We start from the raw sequence: 26,049 nt of genomic DNA, 5'->3' as shown, positions 1-26,049 counted from the left end.
GCGCCGCCGCCGCCTCCTCCCGCGCCCTCCGCCCGCGCGCGCCGCCGACTCGCCGGCCTCGTCCGCGCGCGCAGCCCGCGCCGCCGCGCGCCCGGCCACCTCCGCCCGCCGCCGTCCGGCGCCCTCCGCCCGCCGCCGTCCGGCGCCCTCCCGCTCAGCCGCCTCCTCCTCTCCGGACGCCCGCTCGCGCCGCCACGCCGGCCGCCGAGTCGAGGTAGGCGCCGCGCGTGCCACCCCTGCCTCCTTTTTTTTGTTTTAGTTTTTAGGAAATTTTAGTGTTAGGAAAATTTTAGTTAGTATGTGTTAGTTTAGGAAAATTTTAGTTAGTATATGTTAGTTTAGGAAAATTTTAGTTAGTATGTGTTAGTTTAGGAAAATAGTATGTGTTAGTTTTGTTAGTTTATGAAATTGGATGTGTTAGTTTAGGAAATTAGGAAAATTTTAGTTAGTTTAGCTAATTTTAGTTAGTTTAGCTAATTTTAGTTAGTTTAGCTAATTTTAGTTAGTTTAGCTAATTTTAGTTAGTTTAGGAAATTAGGAAAAAATTAGATGGAATATGTCAGTACTATATTAGTATGTGTTAGAAAATTTTTAATTACTTTGATTCATATTCATAAGCACTTTATTCAAATTCAATATTATATTTGTTAGTTTGCATACGATGCCGCGGCCTCCGCGTCCTGGAGCTAGGACAGTTTTAGAGGAGATGCAGCAGATGGGGGAAGTCCGGGACTGGGCTCCGCCGGGGTGGCACTGGGAGGTGTTATCTTCCGGGGTGCGCACCTTGGTGCGGAATCCGGGTCCCGTCGTCGACCCGGATATTCTATGGTGGAGGTCTTATGGGCCACGTTCGTTTCAGAGGGAGCCGGCCCCGCCGGAGGAGGTAGCTCAGCGCATTGAAGCGGAGGACCAGCACGTTCGCCGTTACATGTATGCGTTAGACAACATGTATAGGACCGGATGGAGCGTTATGCAGGGATCTCATGTTAGCTATGCTCCCGTTGTTGTTCCGTGGCTTTGGGGGTACACCCGCCGCGGCTCGGGACCCGGTCGGCGCCCTCTAGGACCCGGTCTCGCGCGGTTGAGTGTTTGTAGTAGTGATTGATGTATTATCGATCTATGTATGCATGTAACTGCACTATCTGCTTTCAGCACTATTATCGATCCTTATTTAAGAACTATATATGTATTGAGCATTATCCTTAATTAGTACCTATATATATATATGTATAACTCTAATATTTTGATCATGTATTGAGCATTATTCTTAATTACTTGTAAGTCTTTGCAGAAACTTGTAAGTCTTTGCAGAATCTAGCTTCGTTGCGTTTATAGCATTAGAATAACTTTTAAGTCTTTGCAGAAACTATGGAAAGAGACCTAGAACAAGAATACCTCGTCGAGGAGATTATCCGTGATGATGACGATATCACCTCTCTTTACCTAAACCAATCCGGCGAGGGAGACAAGCGAACCCGAGGAGACGGCTCCGATGAGGAAGATGATCAAGACCACCGTGAAGACGGCTCCGGTGAGGGAGAAGGTGACGACTGCGAGGGAGAAGCTCACCACGTCGAGGTGTATATATATTAATTAACCAAGCCTACAGATATGTGCATATACATATATTAACGTTGTTTCTTCTTTTAGACATCCCAATCAACACACTCTACTGGCAGAACTAAACGAGGCGCAGCCAGAAAGATGGAAGAGCCTGAAAGGTGCATCATCACGGAAATCGCTATAGACGGTGAACCGATTTCTCCCAAGGATCACGCAAAAAAGTTTGTAAGTCAATGCGGAGTTATTGTTAGGGACACCATCCCGATCACCACTCAAGAATGGAAGAAACCTGCAAAGGAGGACGAAGGAGTTACTTACGTCGATACGAGATCCAAAAATCTGATGTTTAGGAAACTCATGGTAAATTTCACATTTCCGGAGCCAGCCTGACTCGATAGTGATAATAAAAGGCCGGACCCCGAGGATCCCGAGCTGAATAGCATACAACAAAGAGTCAAGAAGTGGGCTCTTAAGAAGATGGCAACGCAGTTCAACGACTACAAGAAGAAATTGGACAACTCCTTTGTCAAGAAAAAGAAGACTCCGGATTTCAAGGGCCCCTATGAGAAGATAAAAGACCACCGGGAGGCATTTGTGAAGTACAAGACATCGGAGAGGGCAAAGACAAGGTCGGACACCAACAAGAAAAATGCTGCTAATAAGATGTACTTCCGTACCATGGGGCGAGGAGGCTACAAGGTCAGCGGACCTAAGTGGGAGAAATGGGAGAATGACCTAATTAAGAACGGGATCCAGCCAGAGGTACGGAAATGGAACCAGCGGTCAAGGGATTGGTTTTACGCGCATGGGGGCACGTTGGACGCACAAGGGTTCCGCATATATACACAAAGACATCGGGAAAACCCACTTCCCATCGAAGCCTTTAGAAATGCTGCAAAGGAAGTTGAAGAGGGGAAGTTCCGTCCCGAAAGAGAGAAGGACCAGCTCACACGCGCCCTTGGGAATCCTGAACACCCAGGACGAACACGAACCATACCAGGTGGCAAGCCGTGGTGTATTGGGTTTCCTGCGGAAACGAAGAAATATCCCGATAGAAGCCGTCGGGAGGCAAAAGGATGTGGTTCAAGAATGCGTTGCTAAGCTAGAGGAGCAAGTGAGGATGATAATGTCAGGCTCAGTCACAGTCACCCAACCTCAACCTAATCCGCGGATAGAAGAAGTTGCATTCGATGCTACCGGCCAGGGATCTCAGCGGAAGAGCAGCGTGGCTTCCACGGAGCTGCCTGGTGATGATGCAGATGTGGATCCGCGGATGGCTCCTCCCTCCCCTGTGGATCCGCAGATGCCTTCTGATCTCTACCCTGTGGACTTTATCACAGAGTCGACACCTTGTGAGCTACATTTCCAAACGATGGGCTACTTAACGCTCAAGGCGGCGATCGGCTATGTCTTACCGCCGGTACCTGATCAAAGATATCACTTCAAGCCGGTTCCACCTGGATACGCTGTTGCCGGGGTGGATCAAGTTATGGATGGGTATGGGCCGCCGAGGCTTGACCACCCTGCCGGTGAAGGGGATTTGCTAGAGCTGGGAGAGGCCAAGAACACTACAGTTCTATGGCGAAAGGAATTCATTGTGATTCCGGGTTGGAAGGCGCCAACAAGGTCTCCACCGAGCCAGCATTCTCCACCGATGCAGCCGTCTCCAGTGCGTGAGCCTTCCCCGCCGGCGCGTGAGCCATCTCCGCCGCCGCGTGAGCCTTCCCCGCCGGCGCGTGAGCCATCTCCGCCGCCCAACTATAAGAGGAAAATTAGGCGGACCGCTACGACACAGCTGAGTCGTAACAAATCACCGAGACGCAAACAAGAGCCCCTCCCAAGAGTGCCTAAGGTTGCTCCCAAGAGACCTTATGACTATACAGTTGAGGAAAATGCCAAGATCGTAGCTGAACAACACAAGCAACAAATGTTGAAACTTAAAAAGCCCCAGCTTGAGCCGGAGCCAGCTATATCTCCGGAAAAGAAGTTGAAACTGCCGAAGAACCTTCATCAACCCGAGCCAAGTCTTTCATCGAACTATGACCGGTCTATTCGCAAGTCAAATGTGTTAGCAAAAGAGCGGTGGGAAAAAGTAAGGTAGATGGGAAACCAGTTCCCCAGCTTGGAGCCCGAGAAAAACTCGTGCCCCCCGCTCCAAGTGTATCCCGATGTCCTAGCGTGCCTTGATCCAACGATGGTAAAACTATACAAAGATGAGGCGGATGCGGCCGGTATGAGTATTCCCGAGTACTTAAGCCGCATCGAATTCATGGCCACGGACGATGTCCAATTAGCATACCATTACACATACAGGGAACCTCTTGTCAGAGCTGCGGAGTTGCCTAATCTATCAACACAGCTGCGAAGACTACATAATTGGTACTTGGATGCATGTAAGGACGGCCAGAACTGGATCATGGTGGCAATAAAAGATGAGCACTACGGGCGAACTGACGTGATGAACATCGAATTTTGTGAATTATTTCAGTTATTCAACCAAGACGCCCTCGACAAATCTCTGCTGAGTGCATACTGCCTGTAAGTATTATTTATGTAATTAAGTCTCTACCGCGACTCGTCCATTATTGCTAGCATATAACCATACTCTCACTCGTATTATGCAGAATGAAGATTCGCGAATGCCGCAAGGGGCAAATCTATGATCTTGGGTTCGTTGACCCATATACCGTGAATGGGTATACTGTCGACAACTCTCCCAAGGACACGGAGAATAACTTGGTACATGTCTTAAGGAAAAACTCATACAAAAGGGCAATACTATTTCCTTACAACTTCGCGTGAGTGTTACTCTCTTCACACATTAAATCTTTTTCGCTTACTCCATGTGTTAAGTGTAATTGATGAGTTATATGCATTTATATATATATATGTGTGTGTCCGCAGGTTTCACTATATCCTGCTAGTCATTGAACCCGACACCGGGATAGTAGAAGTCATGGACTCGAAGAGTAAACCCCTTGAGGCGTGGGGGGACATGGCTGATATCCTCCACAAGGCTTGGAAACGGTTCACCAACAAAGCTTCGGGTTTAAAGAATAAAGAACTTCGAATAAAACATGTACCGGTAAGTACTAATGGCTAGGCCGCGCATCTCTTTGATTCTAGTTTCAATACAATTATTATCATCCTTGATTATATATATATTATTTTGATTGAACTTTGTTCTCGTAAAGTGCTTGCGGCAAGAGGACGGGAATAATTTATGCGGGTTCTACGTTTGCGAGTTCATCCGCCAGAATACCCATCATGTGAGGGACATTTTGGAACAACTTGATGTAAGTAATTTAAACAACATTCATGGCTTTATTTTATCACCTTGTGTTTCATTCACATACACACACATATATATATTGACCACCGTAGCTTCTTCAAATTATTAGATCCAACGGTTGCGGAACGGTCTTCTAGCAACAGAGCGTGTACGAGCAATTCAAGAAGAACTGGCGGGGTTCTTACTTGAGCAAGTCATAGCTCCAGATGGAGAACACTATGTGGACAACCGCCAATATCAAAGTTGATGTGTAGACATATATATATATATATATATGCATGAACGTGTGTCACTTTGATCGATATATGTAATACAATGGTTTCCTATATATATATTTGAATTGTTTGCATTAATATTATACCGTGTTTCGAATGGAGGCAGAGTCTGCCGCGTCAGCGTTTTAGTGAAAATTCCTGCCGCGACAGAGTCTGCCGCGGCAGGGAATGGCACAAAAACCCTGCCGCGGCACAATCCTTTTGCACCGGTTCGTATTACGAACCGGTGCAAAAGCTCCCCCACCAGGCGCTCCACAGACGGCCACGTGGTGCCCCCTTTAGCACCGGTTTGTAACAGAACCGGTGCAAAAGGGGGGGGCCTTTTGCACCGGATGGTTTGCACCGGTTGGCCATCCGGTGCATATGGGCCTTTTGAACCGGTGCAAAAGAGCAGTTTTCCACTAGTGCATACGTATTTTCTTCATTGCATTTAACTAAAATAAGAGATAGACCCGTGGCATGGAGCAAAAATCGAAAATACACAAACTATCATATGGAAAACGCGTGCAGCAACGCTAGCGAGGTCCTTCTAGTATCTTACTACTAGATGGACCCAGCGCGCTCTGCCGCGCCATCCTCTGATACCAATATTCAGATGCTCGTACATGGTTTTATTGTTGGTTCATTGTGTTCTGTTGGTTTTATTGCTGGTTCGCTGTGTTATGTCCGTGGATCCGGCTTGGTGAGGCGCAGCGTGTTTTGTAGGGCGCGGTGCCTGGTTGAAGCCTCAGTGCGTTTTGTAGGGCGATGTCTAGTTGGTGCATCTTTGCACGTGCGTGGGAGGTCCCAGGCATGTTGCTGCCATCTAATTCACAGTTTTATGCTTTATGATTCGTCGTTATGTCTCCGATATCTGGAACATATTAAAATGCAGTGAAACAGATTGAAAAGTTTGGCTTGTGCAGGGGACAGTGGTTCCATGCCTTAGTCAGCATGTTTTTTTTATCTAACTGTTCGAGTCCCAAATGGGATTGAACACAAAACATAGAACTAAGAAAAACCATCCAAACAGAGACTGCCAAATTTTACTTACAACCAGATAAAGCCTAAGCATCAAGCAGTCTTTTTTTACAGTCAGTACCCTCACAACTGCAAAATCGAAGGTAATAAACGACACAGACATCCACTTAAGAGAAAATAAACCCACCTAACTATATGACTGCCAGAAGCTTCTTCCATCAGATGGCACAAAAGAAGAGTTTAATCATTCTCTTCAGACGCCAGGAGATACTCACGTTGTAGAGGTCTCACCCTTGACGAACAAGAAGGCTGGAGAGAAAGCGCCATTGCCTGTATATATAGGACAGCATGCCGAAACTGCATCCATTCACTCTTCGATGTAAATGTGTGAGCTCGGGTGTACTACTCTACTATCATTGTGTTAAAGGTCAAGTCCTCATTTAAACATCTGCTGAAATTTTTGGTCATGTCAAAGGATAGCTCCTGCTTCTCCCAGGTGAGAAAACTACTGGAAAAGTTCTCTATAGTATAGTAGATGGCACGGAAAAATAAAAATGTTCTCAGAAACAATTGATAAATGAAATGCAGTTTATGGAAGTCATGCACTCTGTACTTGCTCTTTCCAGTTCCAAGGAATGTTATACTCAGAGCACGGAGCCTATTACTTGTGGTCATAATTATACGAATTTTTTTGATATTTTAAAATGTTTTTCCGGTGGCAGGAGCATATGCTCCCATGTGCCGAATTGAATTTCTGTATCAGACTTTATTTCTCAACTCGTCAAAAATGTCGTAAACCTATGCGCTTGTGAAATGCAGACGCATATGCACCTTGGAGAACTCCTTGAGTATAAAAATACCCAATATACTATGGGCTCCCATTTAATAATCAATGAAACAGCATCATTACATCAATACGTAGTAGTATAGATTAATAAGATATTTACCTTGGTGGAGTTTGGTTTTGTCTACCGGGTACCACCCAACATAGACATGGATGCAGTCTCCATTGGCACAACATTTGATGGGGCTAAGCTGTCTCCAAAAAGTTAAGTTAACCACCTCAGTCTACTCATAGTGGGAAGTAACATAAGTAACATGCATGTTACTACTCTAGTATGTTACTGCCTCTATAGTGAGTAGTATCATAGGTGTAATAACATAGAATGACTCATTTATTATTTTGTAGACTCATTTTTCCTTGGAAAGTGTGATGTGATGATAACATAGCTAGTTACCATTACCCTTTTTTTCTCAATTAATAACATGCCATGTCATCAAAATGCTTAGTTGGCATTGCATGTGGTTGATGTTACTACCAATGTTACTCCCCACTATGAGGCTGCTCATAGTGGGGAGTAACATAAGGTGGTGTCATGCATAAGACTGCTCATAGTGGGAGTAACATAGCTAGTAACATCACACATCTCAAGGCATTTTGGTGACATGGCATGCCAATAAATGAAGAAAGAGATTGAGGTGGTAACTAGCTATGTTACCATAACATCACACACCCCAAAGCAAAATGAGTCTACAACATAATAAATGATACAATGCATGACACTACCTATAAGTTACTACCCACTATGAAGATAGTAACCTAGACTAGTAACATGGCATATGTTACTAGTCTAAGTTACTCCCCACTATGACCAGCCTAAGTTACTAGTTTATGTTACTACTCCCTCCGTCCTAGAGTGTAAGTCACATTTTCGTTTTCAGATTGTCCAGCATATGAGGCAAATAAGGCACAATTTTGCATTAATTGGAGTTAATTAGCGCATGCGTGCAGCCCACACCTTCCTCTCCTCCACATGCAGCCATTCGGGAGACTCACCCCATCATGCATGTAATAATTATGGGGCTATTTTTATTGGCTGTTGCAGTTACGAAACATCACAGTCCGGTCTAATTGGTCACAATTTCTGCCCCAATCACGTTACACCTTGGGCCAAGATATTAGAGGATTGTGACTTACACTATAGGACGGAGGGAGTACCTTCATAGTGGAAAATAACTTAGAGATGATATCATGCAAAGTCTCATTTATTAGTTTGTAGACTCAATTTATCTTGGGGTGTGTGATGTTATGGTAACATAGCTAGTTATTACCACATTCCTCTCTTTCTTCATTTATTGTTATGCCATGTCACCAAAACACCTTGAAGTGTGTGATGTTACTACCTAAATTACTCCCACTATGAGCAGTCTGAGTAGTCTTAGATAATAACCCCGTCAATATTTCGCTCGGCTGGTGCATCGTCCATGGTGCATACTGGTCGTGAACTGCATGCCATTTGGACATTGAAACTGAACTGAAACATCCAACGTGCATTGGTGCCCATTAAGAGAATCTAAAAGCATACTGGAAAGTCTGCAATCTACCAAAAAAATATCTAGAGATGAGCATTAATTAAAAATAACAGCTAAGACTGCAATATATGTCACTGGAATTCACGGTAGAGCCAAAGATACGGAACCACAAAAACCAGGAGCTAAATTCAATTATATGAAGAGGTATCAGTGAACCCACTAGTAGGAAAACCCTTATAGGCAAAGCTTAGTTCTGTGGCGCACCAAAATAAATGCGCCACAGAAAGATTTTTTGTGGCGCACGAGGAAGAATGCGCCACAAAAATAAGCTATTTTTGTGGCGCACTACCGTGCCGTGCGCCACAGAAATTATGTGGGGCCCACATCCTGCCACCACCAATAATTAGTGTAGGTATTTACGTGGCGCACATGACTTGCTGCGCCACAGAAATAAGTGTTTCTGTGGCGCACCTGCTCTGGTGCGCCACAGAAGTAGTTGATTCTGTGGCGCACTTGTGCTGGTGCGCCACAGAAATAGCGCCTTCTATAACCACCCGTACCCCCTCCCCCCGCCCGTACTTCTTCCTCCTCCACCCCTCTTCCTCTCCCTCGCGCGCGCCGCCCGTACTTCTTCCTCCTCCACCCCTCTTCCTCTCCCTCGCGCGCCGCCGCCCGTACTTCCTCGTCCACCCCTCTTCCTCTCCCTCGCGCGCCGCTGCCTTCCATGGTGAGCGTGGCTGTCGTCGTCGCCGCCGCCGCCTCCTTCCTCCGCGAGGGCCGCATGCCGCCACGCTCCACCCATCCCCGCCACCGGCAGCACAAGCCGCTGCGGCGTGGAGGAGGAGGGCGGCCGCCGCATGGAGGAGGAGGGGCCGGCTCCGCGTCAAGGAGGAGGAGCCGCCGCCCTCGCCATCATCGTCGACCTCCTCGTCCACCCCTACCCGGCCCCTCCCTCTTCCTCTACCCGGCCGCTCCTCCAACAAGCATCGTCGGTGAGCTCCACCTCTCCCCTCCCCTCCCTCTTCCTCTCCCGTGCGGGCACAAAGTGCTCGACGAAATTACTTTGTCGGATTGAGTGATATGGCTACTCGCTTGTTTGCTCTCCAAATTACCAAGTGATATGGCTACTTGCTTGTTTGCTCTCCAAATTACTTTGTCGGATTTAAATGTCCTCTGGATCATTTGCAATAGTCCGGTGCACTCGTTAATTATGCATTTCATTTATCCGGTTAGTTTAACTTGATTGATTAGATAAATGAGATGAACTGCTGAGCGATAATGATCTCATGGATGGACTGGATGTAGCTAGAGGGTTGCCAATCATTGATTGGGTACCCTAGCTCATGCTGAGCCCTATTGGGTTATGATGCGATGGCTTAGTGAATGTTCCTATGGGTTTGAGGTAGCCACCGACAGCCTTTATGTTGTCCAAGGGTGGCTCCCTTTACTGTGGCTGTTGTTGTGACTCTCTCATGCTATCTGGTTGATCCATGACTAGATTACCAGTAGCTTTTGCTGTTGAAAACAAAATAGACATTTAAATGTCTATATTCTGATGGTATAACTAGTCGTGTGGTGCTAGGTGAGTTTGGATGGCTAGTTAGGGATTAATCCATGTTGGATTTCTCTCGGTAGTGTCACCATATCGACATACCAATGTTCCCTTGGTGATTTCCTTCGGCTGATCTTCGGTTTGCTTCCACCAAATGGCTTAGTAGCCGGATGATGATACAAACCGGGTATTCTACCCATTTTGGCCTGGCAAGCATGTGGTGACTCACCGGCCTCGTGTGTGTTGTTGGGCATGCACACCTGCCCGGTGAGCTGTTTGGCTGTGTGTGTGTGTGTAGCCTGGCTTGGGACTTGGGTTGACTCCAATATTAAAAATGTCTTTGGAGCATCAGCCCCATGCTATATATGTGTATTTGACCATGCTTATGATGGATTTCTTTTAAGGACTCTAGCTAGATTAGAGGGGAAAAAGTTGCTGCTTTGTTGCCTATGATAATGGATCATAAAATGTTTCCCTTTGTCCCCTGGTTGCCTCCTTAATTGATGCCTTATGATCCAAATTACTATATTATTGGATTGAGTGATATGGCTACTGCTTGTTTGCTCTCCAAATTACCAAGTGATGAATATATAATCCCTTTGGAGCATCTGCCCCATGCTATATATGTGTATTTGACCATGCTTATGATGGATTTCTTTTAAGGACTCTAGCTAGATTAGAGGGAAAAAGTTGCTGCTTTGTTGCCTATGATAATGGATCATAAAATGTTTCCCTTTGTCCCTCGGTTGCCTCCTTAATTGATGCCTTATGATCCAAATTACTATATTATTGGATTGAGTGATATGGCTACTGCTTGTTTGCTCTCCAAATTACCAAGTGATGAATATATAATCCCTTTGGAGCATCTGCCCCATGCTATATATATGTGTATTTGACCATGCTTATGATGGATTTCTTTTAAGGACTCTAGCTAGATTAGAGGGGAAAAAGTTGCTGCTTTGTTGCCTATGATAATGGATCATCAAATGTTTCCCTTTGTCCCCGGTTGCCTCCTTAATTGATGCCTTATGATCCAAATGACCCAAGTCCCTTGCATGATCCCATTTGTCCCTAATGTTGCTTAAGATGAATAAATTCCCTCTAATCACCATTTGGAGATCAAGACTAGTTCTTGATTTCCATTAGCTAGACTCCAATATTAAAAATGTCTCCCAAATATGGAGACAAACATTTTAACATTACCCCAAGTGATTTACTTGTCGATGATTAGATGGTTGGTCGATCACTCGTACACTCGGGGGTGGAGCAAGTGAGGCTTGGTGTGATGGCACAAATATCAATATCTTGTGCATCCTACCTGGCCTCACTTACTCCATCTCTGGATGTTAATATTTGTTTCGACCAACAAAGTATGAGGCATTCCATTTAGTTGATACCACTTGGCTCTTTCTTCCATTTTAGTGCCGATGATTAGAATGTTCGGTCAATCAGTACACTCCGGGGTGTCGCTAGTGAGCCTGGTGTGATGGCACAAATATCAATCTCTTGTGCATCCTACCTGGCCTCACTAACGCCATCCCGGGATGTTCATATTTGTTTCGACCAACAAAGTATGAGGCATTCCATTTAGTTCATACTAGCTACTTCTTAATTGCATTGGCCTTTCTTCCATTTTAGTGCCGATGATTAGAATGTTTGGTCACCTATACGCCGCAATATACTTTGTAGACGAGCCCCCCTTTCCTGGCCGCCGTTCCGTGAACGAGTCCTTGATGAGACAACAACGCCGACATGCCTCTCCGGCGCAGCACCACTTTTCTTCTCTCGCCGTCCAAGTACGTGAACGAGTCCTTAATGCCAAGACGGTGCCAGCCTCCCTAGCATCATGCCGACCTCTGTTGTCGCGCTTCGGCCGTGTCGATCATGCGCCCTGCACTCTTCGCCTTCTTGTCCGGTGAACTAATAGACTAATCGTTGGAATAAGGAAGCCGATGACGGCCGATCGCAATTTAATCTTGTTGCGACCGGCTGTCATCGGTTTCCTTATTCCAACGATCAGCCTATTGGTTCACCGGGCAAGAAGGCGAACAGTGCAGGGCGCGGGACACACGGCTTGAAGCGCGGCAACACGGCCCGGCATAATGCTGGGCAGGCCGGCACCGTCTTTGCATCAAGGACTCGTTCACCGGACAGCGAGGGACCGGCGTGGTTCCGCGCCGGAGATGCAGATCGGCGTTGTTGTGTCGTCAAGCACCCGTTGACGCGAACGCCGACCGGGGAAAGGGGGCCCTTCCGCAAAGTATTTGTGTTGACCAACAATGTATGAGGCACTTATTCTATTTTGTCATTCCATTTGCTTTGAGATTTTCAAAATGCCGATGATTAAAATGTTTGGTCACCGTACACTTGGGGGTGGCGTAAGTGAGCCCGGTAAGATAGCACAAATATCAATCTCTTGTGCATCCTACCTGGCCTCGCTTACCCCATCCCTAAATGTTAATATTTGTGTTGACCAACAATGTATGAGGCACTTATTCCATTTTGTCATTCCATTTGCTTTGAGATTTTCAAAATGCCGATGATTAAAATGTTTGGTCACCGTACACTTGGGGGTGGCGTAAGTGAGCCTGGTAAGATAGCACAAATATCAATCTCTTGTGCATCGGACTTGGTCTCACCGACGCCATCTCTAAATGTTAATATTTGTGTTGACCAACAATGTATGAGGCACTTATTCCATTTTGTCATTCCATTTGCTTTGACATTTTCAAAATGCCGATGATTAAAATGTTTGGTCACCGTACACTCGGGGCGGCGTAAGTGAGTCTGGTAAGATAGCACAAATATCAATCTCTTGTGCATCGGACTTGGTCTCACTTACACCGTCCCTGAATGTTAATATTTGTGTTGACCAACAATGTATGAGGCATTTATTCCATTTCTCTTGTGCATCGGATACTTGTTGGTCTCACTTTCTTCCATTTTCATCATAGTAGGAACTGGATGGAAGGACCTCGATGCAAGCGAGCCTGGTGGGTAGAGATGACGGAGCAAAGGAGGAACCGGATGAAGACTACTTTGTATCTCGAAATTGTGAATTTTGTATGAATTAAGAGTTGTATGCAAAACATTTGACACTTGCCACTATATATGTATCTCGATCGGGCTCTAAGTAATGTGATGATGATGTCTATGTTATATCTCGTGCAATGTACATGATATTTATATTATATCTGAATGTTGCTGTATATAACCTGTGTATCCGTATTGTGTATCCGTATTGCTGTGTATAAACCGTATATGTATACCAGGCAGCACAAAATCGTGTATAATACAAGCAAATTCTGTGGCGCACTAAGAAGCAATTCGTAGGCGCACCCTTTCACGTGGCGCACCTAAGAACAAGTGCGCCACAGAAACCTTATTTTTGTGGCGCACAATCAGGTGCGCCACAGAAAGCTTATTTTTGTGGCGACGTTTCTGTGGCGTGCGCCACAGAATCAAATTTTCGTGCGCCACTGATGAGGCTTTTCCTACTAGTGACCTACGAAACAAGTAAAACAAAATAGCTAGAGAGGGCCGCACAAAAAGTGACCTCCCTCCCGGGTCGCTCGCTCGGGCGACTCCGGAGGGCATCCTAACCCAAAAAAACGCCCAGATCTCGAGCTCCACCGGCCGCTGCCGGCGTCGGCGCCGGTGGCGGTGCCCCCACGCTGAAGGCTCTGGTACTTGGTAGGCGGGCTCCTTTTCGTCTCCTTTTCGCGCGGAGAGGTGGCCGCTCTCGGAGTCGCACAGAGAGGCAGCGGCGGGCGCGGCGGTGCAGGAGGCACGGCTGGCGCGGTGAAGTGGGCTGGTGGTGCTGTGCAGCGGTGTGGCTAGGCGGTGCGGCTTGCCGGCGGCGTGGTCTGTGCTCGCTCGAGCCTGGCGTGGCCGTCGCGGGCCCGATCTGGGCCTGCCCGTGCTTTGGAGGGCCGCAGCTTTCGAGCGGCGTCCGTGTGGCTCGTGCGTCGCACGGAGCCCGTGCGGCTCGGGGGTGGCCTAGCCTTGACGTGGCTGCCTCCGTTGCTGGTCGCCCTCATGGCTGTGGCTAGAGGTCGCTCGAGGGCCCGCGCTGCTTGCCTACCAGTGAGGGGATGTGGAAGAAGGCCGGCAACAACCTAGGGCTTGCTAGGGTGAAGCTGGAGGCGGTCGTCGACCTTGCCGGCGTTAAGTGCTGGTTTCTCTCGTGGGTCGCGCGTCCGGCTGTTGTATCCCTTGTACCATTTTGGCGGACTGTGGAGCCGATGGAAGCCGATGGAAGGGCCGGGAGAAATCCCTATGCTGTTGCAGGACGACGATGGCGCTTGCGGGCGTCGTCACCTTCTTGAAGGCGTGGCACGTTCATCTTACTTCCTCCTAAGCAACGGGGGAAACCCTAGATCTAGTTCGCTTTTCCGGCAGTAGCGGCGCTACGGTGTTGTCCCCTCCATGGAGTTGCTGTTCGGGTTGCTCGTGGAGTCCCATGTCGGTACTCAAAGACAAAGTTGACCGCCACTCGGAGCGTGGGTGTTGAGGGCGCAATGTACACTGGTGCCAACATCTCTTTGGTGACGCTTCCTCAGGTCCGGCCAGGTCTTGCCGTCCAGCCGCCGACTCTTCTAAGCTTTTTGGTGGGCTTTACGTTGACGTGTGCCTTCCTTGGGTTTTGGTCTCCTTCGAGATGTTCTGCTTTGGTTGTGACGCGGTCTCGTCGATCTGTGTCCTGATCATGTGCATTCTTGGCCGGTGGTTGGGCTAAGCGTGTGTGCTTGTCGCGTTTTAGGTGTGGGTTGTTCGTCGGAAGGCTTCATGTGTAAGGGTTTTGGATCCGGTTTACCTTATAAACTGAATCGGGTTTTCTCTTTTAAGCTTAATACAATTACGCGTAGCTCTCCTGCGGGTTCTCGAAAAAAAAGTAAAACAAAATAGATGCATACTGCTTGTAAAATAAAACAATGTCATATTATGTTATTTTACAAAACTGTGGTTATAAATGACAATATAATTTCAGATGGAGCACTGACCTTGTCTAGAGCTTTGCTGCATAATTGGAGAAGGAGCGGACCTAGTATAAAGATTAATGCCTTTGGTTTTGCAACACAATGAATTCATGCTCCTATGCTGGATTTCTGGTTGTGGAAAATATAGAACCCTAATTCTTGTGTGTTTTATTCCATGACCCTTGGGAGTATATATAGAGGTACCAGGGGGAGATAGACTTGGAGTACAAGATGATCTTAACCTAGTCTAATCTCAGCCGTACATATATTCTAACATCCCCCCTCAGTCGTAGCGGGAGTGAAGCGAACGCTTGCGACTGGAGAAGTCACGCGCTCCCATCGCTTCTCCTCCTTGTCATCATCAACGTCCCCTTCTACTTCCTTCTCTTCCCTCCCGCAGTCACAGCGGGAGTGTCGTGGACGCAAGTGACGACGCGAACGTTGTTGACTGGAGTTCTTGAGTTGCCGTAGACGTTTTGTTGATGTCGATGTCGAGGTAGCCGAGCATGATGTAGCCGTGGTCGAGGTATGGTCGATGTCGTAGTCGTCATATGTGGTGTAGCCGTATTCGCCGAAGGCGCAAAAAATTGCGCGTTTTTGGTCGGAGGGTTTTAGGTTTTGCGCGGCGGCGACATCGGTTCTGCGGCGGCGGCGGGTTTTGTCGTAGTGCGGCGGCGGCAGTGGGTCTGCAGCGGCGGCGAGTTTTGTCGTAGCGCGGCGGCGGCAGGTTTTGTCGTAGTGCGGCGGCGGCAGCGGGTCTGCGGCGGCGGCGGGTTTTGTCGTAGCGCGGCGGCAAAGAAACACATCAATATAAAACACAATATAATCAATATATATGCTAATTCAGCTGCAAAGAAACACATCAATCAAGATCTGAATACATCTGGTTAAGCAGATATGTTAATTTAGCTGGGTAAAAAGAAAACGTATCAAGCTAAAAGTCCAGCTGCAAATAAAATATATCAACTCAGTTAAGGAAAACGGCAAATAAACTCAATTCAATCACTCTGCATAGACAAAGATCTCTCTTGCTGACCAATGCAACCGACAAATAAAACACATACATCTCCTACATCCATGTTTGAGGAATTGCCTTGATTTCTTGCTATGGACCTTAGTGTTTTGAGGATATTGAGATAACATAATAGTAACCAAATGAAGTGTTGGTTAAGCAGACACATATATACACTTCTTTTTATATATGTGCGATTCTAAATGATAATGGCAATTGGCTAGAAGGTACACAGAGTTTCAAGGGAGCAAATAAGACTGATAGTTTTGAGGTAGAACATATTTTCACTTTTCCATCCCTTCACATGAAAAAAAATACTAATGACCATGTAAAGATGCAAGCCCTTTCCAATGATCCTTTGTCAAAACATTGATTTTATCCCTCGACGCCCAAGAACACACAAGAAAATTCCAGATAAAGACGCTTTTGTGCTAAACACACATCTTCACCTTTCCATCCCTCCGCGTGAAAAAAATTCGTATGTGTTGATATCTCGTAAAAATAAACGTTGATATCTCGTATATCTTGAAGCGATCAAAAAAATTCAGAGAAACTCACATAAAAATAAACATTGATATCTATATCTTAAAGCGATCCAGAAATACAGCGTGTAATGGCTTCAATCTTCTGGGTGCTGGCATCAGCATCACATCGACAGACACCGTGTAGAGCTGCGAGGTGAGCGAAAGATGGGGGACAGAGTAATCCCCTCCGGCATGTGCACATTCGGCTGCAGCACCACGCTCATCTCCACCCTTGTGCGCTCCGCACCATGGCCAGCTTAGTAGCTAATCCAGTCATCAAACAAGGGTAAGAAATTCTTCCAAGAGGACCAAGCCATGAATCTGATTTGGATCACGAAGGCACACAACTTCATGCCTCTAGAAAGATTCAGAGGAGCACTACACTCGTCTCCACGCTTTGCTTCAGATTTGAAGTCCATGAACGTGACCAGCTAGTCCCCCTCCAAGGCAACAGCTAGACTTCTGGCAGATTCATGGCAACGCTCCCTCAAATGCAGACGCGGTAAGAAGGACGCCGAGAGAACTGTCCTGCATCACCACGAGCAGCCCAGGCGCACCCACACGCGCTGACCAAACCACAGCAGAAACCCAACGGTGTCACCAACTGAAGAAAGTCGAACACAAACAACATCCCAATCGCCTCACAAATCCACAAATCTACCCGCTAATCGGCCCCAATCCCTCGGCGACCGCTACACATATGCCCAACACAAATCCACAACACACAGGGCCTAGAACAGACGCTCCCCACGACCCACTCCACCGGAGCCACAACCAGATGGAAGAAGAATGCAGAAAAGGTAAGAGAAAGCACGGACCAAAGCTGGGAACAAGGAGCTCCGGAGAACACAGGCAGCCAAGAAGAAGGACCGACGTATCTCAGATGTCAAGAAGAAGGAGACCACCACCAGGGCACCAGGAAACCAAATCGAATCCCTCTAGTCAAAACAGCAGCGAACCGACTCACCTCCGCCTCGAGAAGACGCACTGCAACGACACGCACGCCTAAGGCAAAACGTAACAGCCCGACAGATAGAGCCCACCAAGAGCCCAATCGACCAAAGGCAAAGGGCTAACTAACCTACAGTGTAGACCCGACGAAAGCGACGCGCTGATGAACCACAGACGCTCCCTACCCTGGAATGGAAGGACTTCAACCTTGCAGATTTTTGAATTCCACCACTCTCGATTTGGAAACCTTCTTCTTTGTCTTTTGAGCACTATAAGAAATTGGCTTAATCTTGAAGCATCCGTATCCTAGCTTTCTGTTTTTAGTTGCATCTCTACCTTTAGAAATTGGCTTAGAGTAACTATTTATCTTCCACCCACTGGAATAAAGATGACAGTGAAAAAGGATGCTTGAAAATGAAAGGGAGAAAGGTTAAAAAGTTACAAGAAGGGAAGTATGATCACTTTTACTCTTTGTGCAATGTTTTATGGTTGAGTATATGGTAGTATGCAAGTGTAATATTTTGTATTATCTTTTTTTTTGAGTAATATCTACTTCTATATATGAAGGTAGAGTTTTCTCTACCTTATTGTAACCAGAAGAGTTACAGTGTGAGGACCCAGAGAGGATCACACATGAATTGACAGATTTCGTGGGATACAAGGAAGGGGATGAGGAAGTAGAGAAGAGGGGATGAGATTAGACACTTTTGATTTCAGTTCATCGATGAATTGTCTGCTTACAGAACCAAGGCTTATATCATGCCTCCCACACGCACACGACAGTAACTAGGCTTCATCGTAGCCGTTCACTGAATATATCATAGTTGTTCCTTAACTGAACCAAGACCACATTGATAACTGAAGTTGATCAACCAGGATCAACACAGGTGTCCGTCACCATGACTTCAGGAGATGGGGACGTGACACTGTCCCCTCCTTGAGCAGGAAGCTCCTTCCATAATTCAACATCAGGAAAGCGTTTCTTCAACACATAATAGTCCTCCCATGTTGTGCAATCATCAGGAAGATTAGTCCAACGCACCTTGATTTGAGGCATGGCAGCATTTCCCTTCTTGACCAGCCGTCTTTCCACAATTTCCCGAGGTGGAAAAGTTCCAGATGACAAATCCATTGTAACTGGCAAGTCAGCAAACACAGGAGTATAATTGGCAGTGAATGGTTTTAATTGAGAAACATGGAATACATCATGAATCTTGCTCCCAACCGACAACTGAATCTTATAAGCTGCTTCTCCCACTCTAACCAACACTTTATAAGGTCCATAATATCTGAGAGAGATTTTGGCTGAAGGCCGTACTACTACAGACGACTGAACATGAGGCTGTAGTTTCAACAGAACATCATCACCCATAGAAAACTGTCTATCTGAGCGATGTTTATCAGCTTGGTGCTTCATACGAACCTGTGCACGTAGCAGTTGTTCCTTTAACAGATCTAAAAAGGCATGTCGTTCCACTGTAATGTCTGCCAAAACTTCATCCGTGGCACCACCAATATTGGGCATAGCACCAAAGTTGGGCTCAATCCCATATAAAGCTTTGAATGGTGAGCAACCAAGTGAGGTGTGAAAGGAAGAATTGTACCATAATTCTGCCATAGGAAGCCACTTCTTCCACTGTTTTGGAGTCTCATGTGCAGCACAACGCAAATACTGCTCCAAGCACTGGTTGAACCTTTCAGATTGACCATCTGTCCGAGGGTGGTATGCTGACGAATATGATAGTTTTGTACCTACAGCTTTGAACAACTGTTTCCAAAACTTACTGGTAAATATTGCATCTCTGTCCGAAACAATGGACAATAGCACTCCATGAAGTTTAACCACATTATCAAGAAAGGTAGTGGCAACTTAATAGGCTGTATAAGGATGTTTTAGGGGTATAAAATGACTGTATTTAGTAAACCGGTCAACTACCACTAAGATTACCTCACAGCCTTCAGATTTTGGTAAACCAGTAATAAAGTCCATGGTTACTAGATGGACACGCGAGCTTCGCCTCGCCGCCTGCATCACATTTGGCACAACGTGGCTAGTTCAATGCATTTGACGGCGGTAGCTTTGTTTTGAATTTGTGTTGCTACACGTGGTTATTCCGATCAGATCATACAGATTCTGAGGTTAACTGGTTATATGTCACTGCAACTATTGGCAACTGAAATCATGCCATTACATAAAGGACTCTTGGAAATATGCCATTACATAAAGAAATCTTGGGAATATGCCATTTTCCACTTAAATGACATTAACAGTTCAAAACAGCCTGTATAGGTGTGTTTTTTTTATACTGACCACCCACCTTTGTGCCTAAATGATGCATCATCAGGAGGACAAAATAAGGCCAGAAACATGCAAGATTTTGGCCCTGACTTCATCATATCCTCGTCCTGTTCCATTGGAACAATACTGACATTCTGAGATTCATAACCAAAATGTTCAGAAAATCACAGGCCAAAGGAACACTCCAACTGGTGAGATCGAGCTGCCAAGGGGATTGGGGAAGGTGCCCAAAGGAATAGACGAATCAGGTTGTTGAAGCAAGAATCCATGGCCATGTTCCCCTCCAGCAGCAGCCATCGGCCACTACCTTCTTCTCCAACAACAACTGCTCGTTGGCTTGCTCTCCAGCTGCAACTGTGGCAGGCTTCTGAAGTCCTAAAATCTGCCTCTTCAACAACCCATGAGAAATAGAACACTAACATGCAAAGTCCAAACCAACACTGAATTTATGTGCTCAGCCAACCAATCTTTATCTAGCTGCCTTTTTTCTGGGGGGAAATACAAATATTGCTCTCAAGTTGATCTAAGGATACATGGTTCATCAGTATGTAGACTATTCACATATGGAGATTGTGTGTCTTCACATTTAAACAGACAATAACACATATACATCCATGAATTGCCTATAATTTTTCAGTCAAAATACTCCAAAGTGCTGGAAATTTCCATCCATATGCATACTTCTTGTAGGAAGAGTGTGGTCACTTTGGATCAGCATACTAAGAACTGAATACAACAACCAATGAACCATCTATGGTAATTATACATAGACTGATACTTAGCCGAACTTATGCCATGCATAGATGGCAAAGTAAAAGATCAAGAAATAAATAATCGGTCATAATATGCAATGATTGTGGAGTACACTTACGATAGTATGCCCTAAGGGCCTTTTTGGATTGTAGGGTTTTCATAGGATTCTTGGAGGATTTGAATCCTAATGAATTTTGTTGAGCGGAATAATTATTAGACCAACCAAGATCATCTCTATGCATGCACATACTGATGAATTTAGCAAGCAGCCATCCCTGAAGAAAACGAATCAAACTATTTGAAAGCACAATCTTGCCAAGGAAACCTGAATGTAGACTTCATCAGCCATTGTTAACATTGTTAGATATAAGAACAGATTCAAAGCGACAAATCATTCTGCATTTTCTTTGAAGAAAAACACACCAGGATATAAAATAGAACATGATCATCCTGTAAATTTTCCTTTATTCCATTTAAATCAAAAGATGGAAGTGCGTAAATATCAGATAATACTATTCAGGAATCTATATAGTTAGTTTTTGGAGAAACAACAAACAATGTTACTATTATTATCTTTTGGAATATCGTATAATATAAAGAGAACATGACAACATTGAAAACTCCCTTTATGTGCAAGATATGATTATTTGATAGTTTGTTCAGCATCATCTGTTGCTTACCAATCTAGTTCTGATTTACTTCCCGGCTAAAAGAAATTCTGAAATGTTGTATCAATGACATAAAATAGGAGTAAGGAAAAAGGAGAAGCTTGTGGGAAAATGGGTGGGCAATATGTTAATTAGAACTTTTACATGGGTAAGAATGTGCAAAACGGTGAATATTATCTTCATTAAGTTTATATTGCAAATATATGAGAATTGAGATACTAAGCAGTCTCGTATTATTTTGAAAAGCGTTAGAGAAATAAGGGAAAATCATAATATTCGACGTATCTATAGCAAATTGAATACAATGAGCAATTCCGAGATAATAGCTAATATGGATTTTTGGGTTAAAAAAAGGTTCTTATAATCTTTCCTTTTTTTTAGATCACTTATAATGTTTCCTATATATAGGAGTTGGTCTGACTGATCTGGTATTGCCAAAAGGGAAAACTATTGGAAGCTAAAATTATAGGACGTGCTACTCCACACATTTTTGCATGCAGCCTCGTGAATTATATTTAATTCAGAACATGGAACAACTGTGAAGTGGTAAGAAAAAGACTCATGATGTATTGTCATTTCTCATATCAAAGTACTAAGAAGAAACACACAAGGTTTTAGTTATCTTGTTTTATTCTCTGCTTCAATACAAAAGACATATACTAACTCTGATTTCTTAAGGCAATTACAAAAATCAAGTACCACTATGACTGTATCAATAAAGTAGCTAATATCCTAAGGTACCTGCTAACATCATTAGCTATAGAGAAAAAATCTGTAGACTCTAACGCATCCACAGTTTAGTACACCATGAGCTCCAACATTTGAATGCAACATGCAGGAAAGAAAATTTTCAGATGGACTACCATTGCGATTCCACAATTCGATATCCATATGTCTTACGTGTTTCGAAAGTGACATCCAAGAAATTATAGACCATTTTAGAGAGAGACTTTACTTTGGATATATAGCGTAATCGGTTTATCTATAGTAAACCGAAAGCAAAATGTAAATGACTCATATAGAGCATGCTTCAGGTAATTAGGTTATTATAACAAAGCCAAGTGTGTCAAGCGTTATGTTATTATTAAAGAACTGAAGACACAAGTTAATCCCTGAACTGTTGCCATAATAAGAAAATCTTATTCAGATATGTAATTTTGAAGTACCCTACTCTTGAACTATGGATCAGTTTCCAATTTCTGGATTGTTCTCCAGAACACTATGCGGTTGATATTTAATTAAGATAATCATGTCCTAACATAGTAAGTTACCTATTTACAAACATACATCTCAAATAAGCTGATAATAGTTACTGATAAATAAGTAGCAAATATACGTGCGATCTAAAAGCGAACAAAGATCATAAGCCACCTAATTTTATGCCAAGAAATAAAGAGAATGAAAGAGGTTCTCATTGATCAATACAGTAGACATGTTAAGAAACAATGAATTAAACAAAGCAATGAAATGTATTACCACTACAGGTGTTTTCTAGGGAGTTCAGTAAAGCTGCCATGCTGCGATTTTTATGCTGTAAACTTCCGAATCTTCCGAGTGATCGATGGAAAACAAACGTATAAGTCAGCAACAATAATCCCAAGTCAGTGACCACCAACACTAATGGATAGAACCGATGCTGAGTAAAGTGTCAGATTCTTACCCCATCTTATTCCTACTACAATGAAAATCAAAACGCCCGGTTATTTGTCTTTTATTCATATACATGTTCTTAAGCATGAAATAATAAAGTAATTTTTGAAGCCATAATCAGATCATTTAATGGTAAAGAAGAGCTTCTAAAAAAATATGCATAGTAAAGGAATAACATGCCACTGCAGTGTACTATCTTTTACTTTTTACTGGCAAATTTTTTGTGCTTTTGTTGCTCAAGCCAAAAGGGCTTCCACATCGCCTAATATCTGACAACCTTCCATGCATTATGTCGCATAAGGATAGTAGCAATCGCTACGACAAAAATATAGTATCAAATAGTCCCTACAGGTTCTGAAGTAAGTCCCATAGTTACACTACCTAGTGTCCGAGGGGCTGCCTAATTGAAGCTCTCTTATGGCTGAATAAAGAATCATTCACAGTAGGAAATTAAACTGAAAATTAGATGACGCTGACGACAAATAGCTAGCAACCGAAATATATAGTGGCTACCTTGGAAATATGCACCCCGAGGCTTCTATGAACCCCAGAACACTTGATACAAATGAACGCACCAAACGTTAATGACTTGCAAACACCACATCATTGGAAGATTGAGAATAATGTGAAGCACTCGGTCTCAAATATAAAAGTGTTACCTGATAAGAAAAAAAATGCATAGGACTTTAACTTAATTTTCTTCCAAACACAGGTGATATTAAACAATTAGAAATCAGTTTCACACTCGATGTTTCTCTAAGATGTACAATGATTATACACTGCAATTTTTCTTATAAAAATATGGAAACACCTTACAGGTACGAATACTTACAGCCATTTTGGATCTGGAGCACCACAGTCGGCGCAAGATCTGTCGGCTGGTCAGTCGACGCAACATCTATGGGCTGGTTGGCTTAAAAGGCGATCTAGTCTCTTTGTCGTAGCAATTGGCCCTAGTAGTAATAATGGAACTTGATTGGCACAGTGCAGCTAATAGTGGATGTATATGAGAAAGGTCATCTAATTATTTATATAGTGCACAATGGGATTTAGCTTCATCTATGCAGAGATAGACTAAGTTGTTTTAGGAGAGTGACAGGACTTGAAACTAATAGGCAAAATGCAGCTAGCAATAAATTAAAACGAAAGATTGTTCATGATATGCAGTTCGTATTTACTTATTAGATCTTGCAGATGTTGTCCTATGGGTGGTTATCCAGATCATCAAGGCACATTGGTACAATGTAAAAAAGGATCCATTTCGATAAACCAAAAGGTAAGATGAAGGTAAAGCCTGTCCACAACGCTGAAATTAATAACCAATAGGTGTTGCAATTCCAGGTGAAAGCCACGGCCGGGAGCTGCTGGTGGAGAGGCAGGTGGTTGTCCATGTCGTTCCTACCTCTGCGCCCTGACCCGCAAGATCCCTCCACGCCGCCGGGCATTACCCACGATGCGGGGAGTTGCAGCAGCTGGAGAACAAAGATGGGGTGAGGTGAACCACCACTAACAGCCTACCACCTGCCGCTCGAGGACGGCTCCGCCTGGAGCTGCTGGCAGGCAGAGAGGCAGGCGGCCGTGGACGGCGGCCGAGACCGGGAGCTCAAGCCATCCGGCGCCAAGGACATCGGCCGTGTAGGCGCTCAAGCCCTACGGCGCACCTCCCTCTTCCTCCACTCCCTTCTCACCCGTGGACCTCCGATCCGACGACTGGGCGGCGACCTTAACTGGACGGGGCGGCGGCCAGAAACCCTAGAGTGCCCTGCCCGGGAGAAAGAGGAGAATGAGTGTGGGGCTGGGTCTAGGGAGTGGATGGGGGTGCGACGCTGCGAGGGCCTACCTCCGGGACGGGGCACGCGTCGAGCGGCACCGGCAAAGGAATCAGCGGGAGGCACGTATCACCGCAGACCCACACCACAATGTAAACGTCATCAGGCCATCGGCCGAGCGCTGAGAGGCCACCAATCTCAACAGGATTACTTGTTTTAAAGAATATGGGACCAAGGACGAGAAGGCATTGGTAGTGGCTGAAGCAACCCAACTGGTAAGGTGTTCTCATGTTTGGCTTGCTGGCAGAGCTGACACTGCTTAACATACTGCTCCACTTGTTGCTTGATACCTGGCCAGTAATATTGCTTCCGTACACGCTGATATGTTGCGCGCACACCTGAGTGTCCCCCTATTGCACTGGAATGCATGGCATTAATTAATTTTGTTTACCGAATTATTGCCAATCCACAGCCTTCCTTTATATCGAATCAACCCTTCATGCAATGTATGGCCTTTCTGATCAGGGCTCACAATTGCTAACTGTGCCAAGAGTTCTTGTGCCTTGCTATCAGTGGTATAGGAGTTGATGACCTCTTGAGCCCATTCTAGCCGACAGTACGATACTGCTGATACAGCCATCAAATGTGCCACTCGAGAAAGAGAATCAGCGGCACAATTTCCACTTCCCTTTTTATATTTCAAATGAAATTGGAGCCCAACCATCTTAGCCATTGCTTTATGTTGTAACTCCATTGTCAGATGTTGATCTTGTAGATTCACAAGACTTTTATGATCAGTCAGAATAGTGAATGGACCACGTTGTAAATAAGGTCGCTACTTGTCGATTGCCATCATAACTGCCAAGAACTCTTTCTCATAAACCGAGAGCTTCCTGTTATTCACCCCTAAAGCTTTGCTAATATAGGCTATAGGATGACCAATCTGAGAAAGCACAGCACCAACACCAGTATCACAAGCATCGGTCTCCACTGTGAAAGGTGTTTGAAAGTCTGGTAAGGCCAAAACAGGGGTAGATGACATAGCTTGTTTCAATTGTTGAAATGTTATTTCTGCTTGCTCTGACCATTCAAAACCTTTTTTAGTGAGCAGGTTTGTAAGAGGCTTTGCTAAAATTCCATACCCTTTTACAAATTTGCGGTAATATCCTGTTAAGCCTAAGAACCCTCTCAACTCGGTTGCAGAAGTTGGAGTTGGCCAAGCCAACATGGCCTTAGTATTTTCGACATCTGTTGCAACACCAGTCCTGGAAATGATGTGCCCAAAATAAGAGATACTATCTTGAGCAAAGGAGCACTTAGAGATCTTGGCAAATAACTGATGAGATCGCAAAGTCTGCAACACCAAACGCAGATGAGTAAGATGATCTAACCAAGAGCGACTGTAAACCAATATATCATCCAGAAACACAATAACACAACGCCTGATTTGCTCTGAAAATATGGAGTTCATCAAGCATTGAAATGTTGC

General features: G+C 44.9%; 1 long non-coding RNA gene across 1 annotated transcript; it reads right to left on the bottom strand.

The window, feature by feature from the left end:
- Window positions 1-19,586: 19,586 nt before the first annotated feature.
- Window positions 19,587-24,561, bottom strand: LOC124701362. Its single transcript, XR_007002007.1, has 2 exons — window positions 23,624-24,561; window positions 19,587-23,450 (listed from the first exon to the last, which is right to left on the bottom strand). It is a non-coding gene; the product is annotated as an uncharacterized LOC124701362 (long non-coding RNA).
- Window positions 24,562-26,049: the final 1,488 nt, after the last annotated feature.

Source organism: Lolium rigidum, chromosome 3, assembly GCF_022539505.1.
Source record: "Lolium rigidum isolate FL_2022 chromosome 3, APGP_CSIRO_Lrig_0.1, whole genome shotgun sequence".
Taxonomy (NCBI): Eukaryota; Viridiplantae; Streptophyta; class Magnoliopsida; order Poales; family Poaceae; genus Lolium; species Lolium rigidum.
Note: the sequence above shows the minus strand (reverse complement) of the source record. Positions and strands in the feature narration are given on the sequence as shown.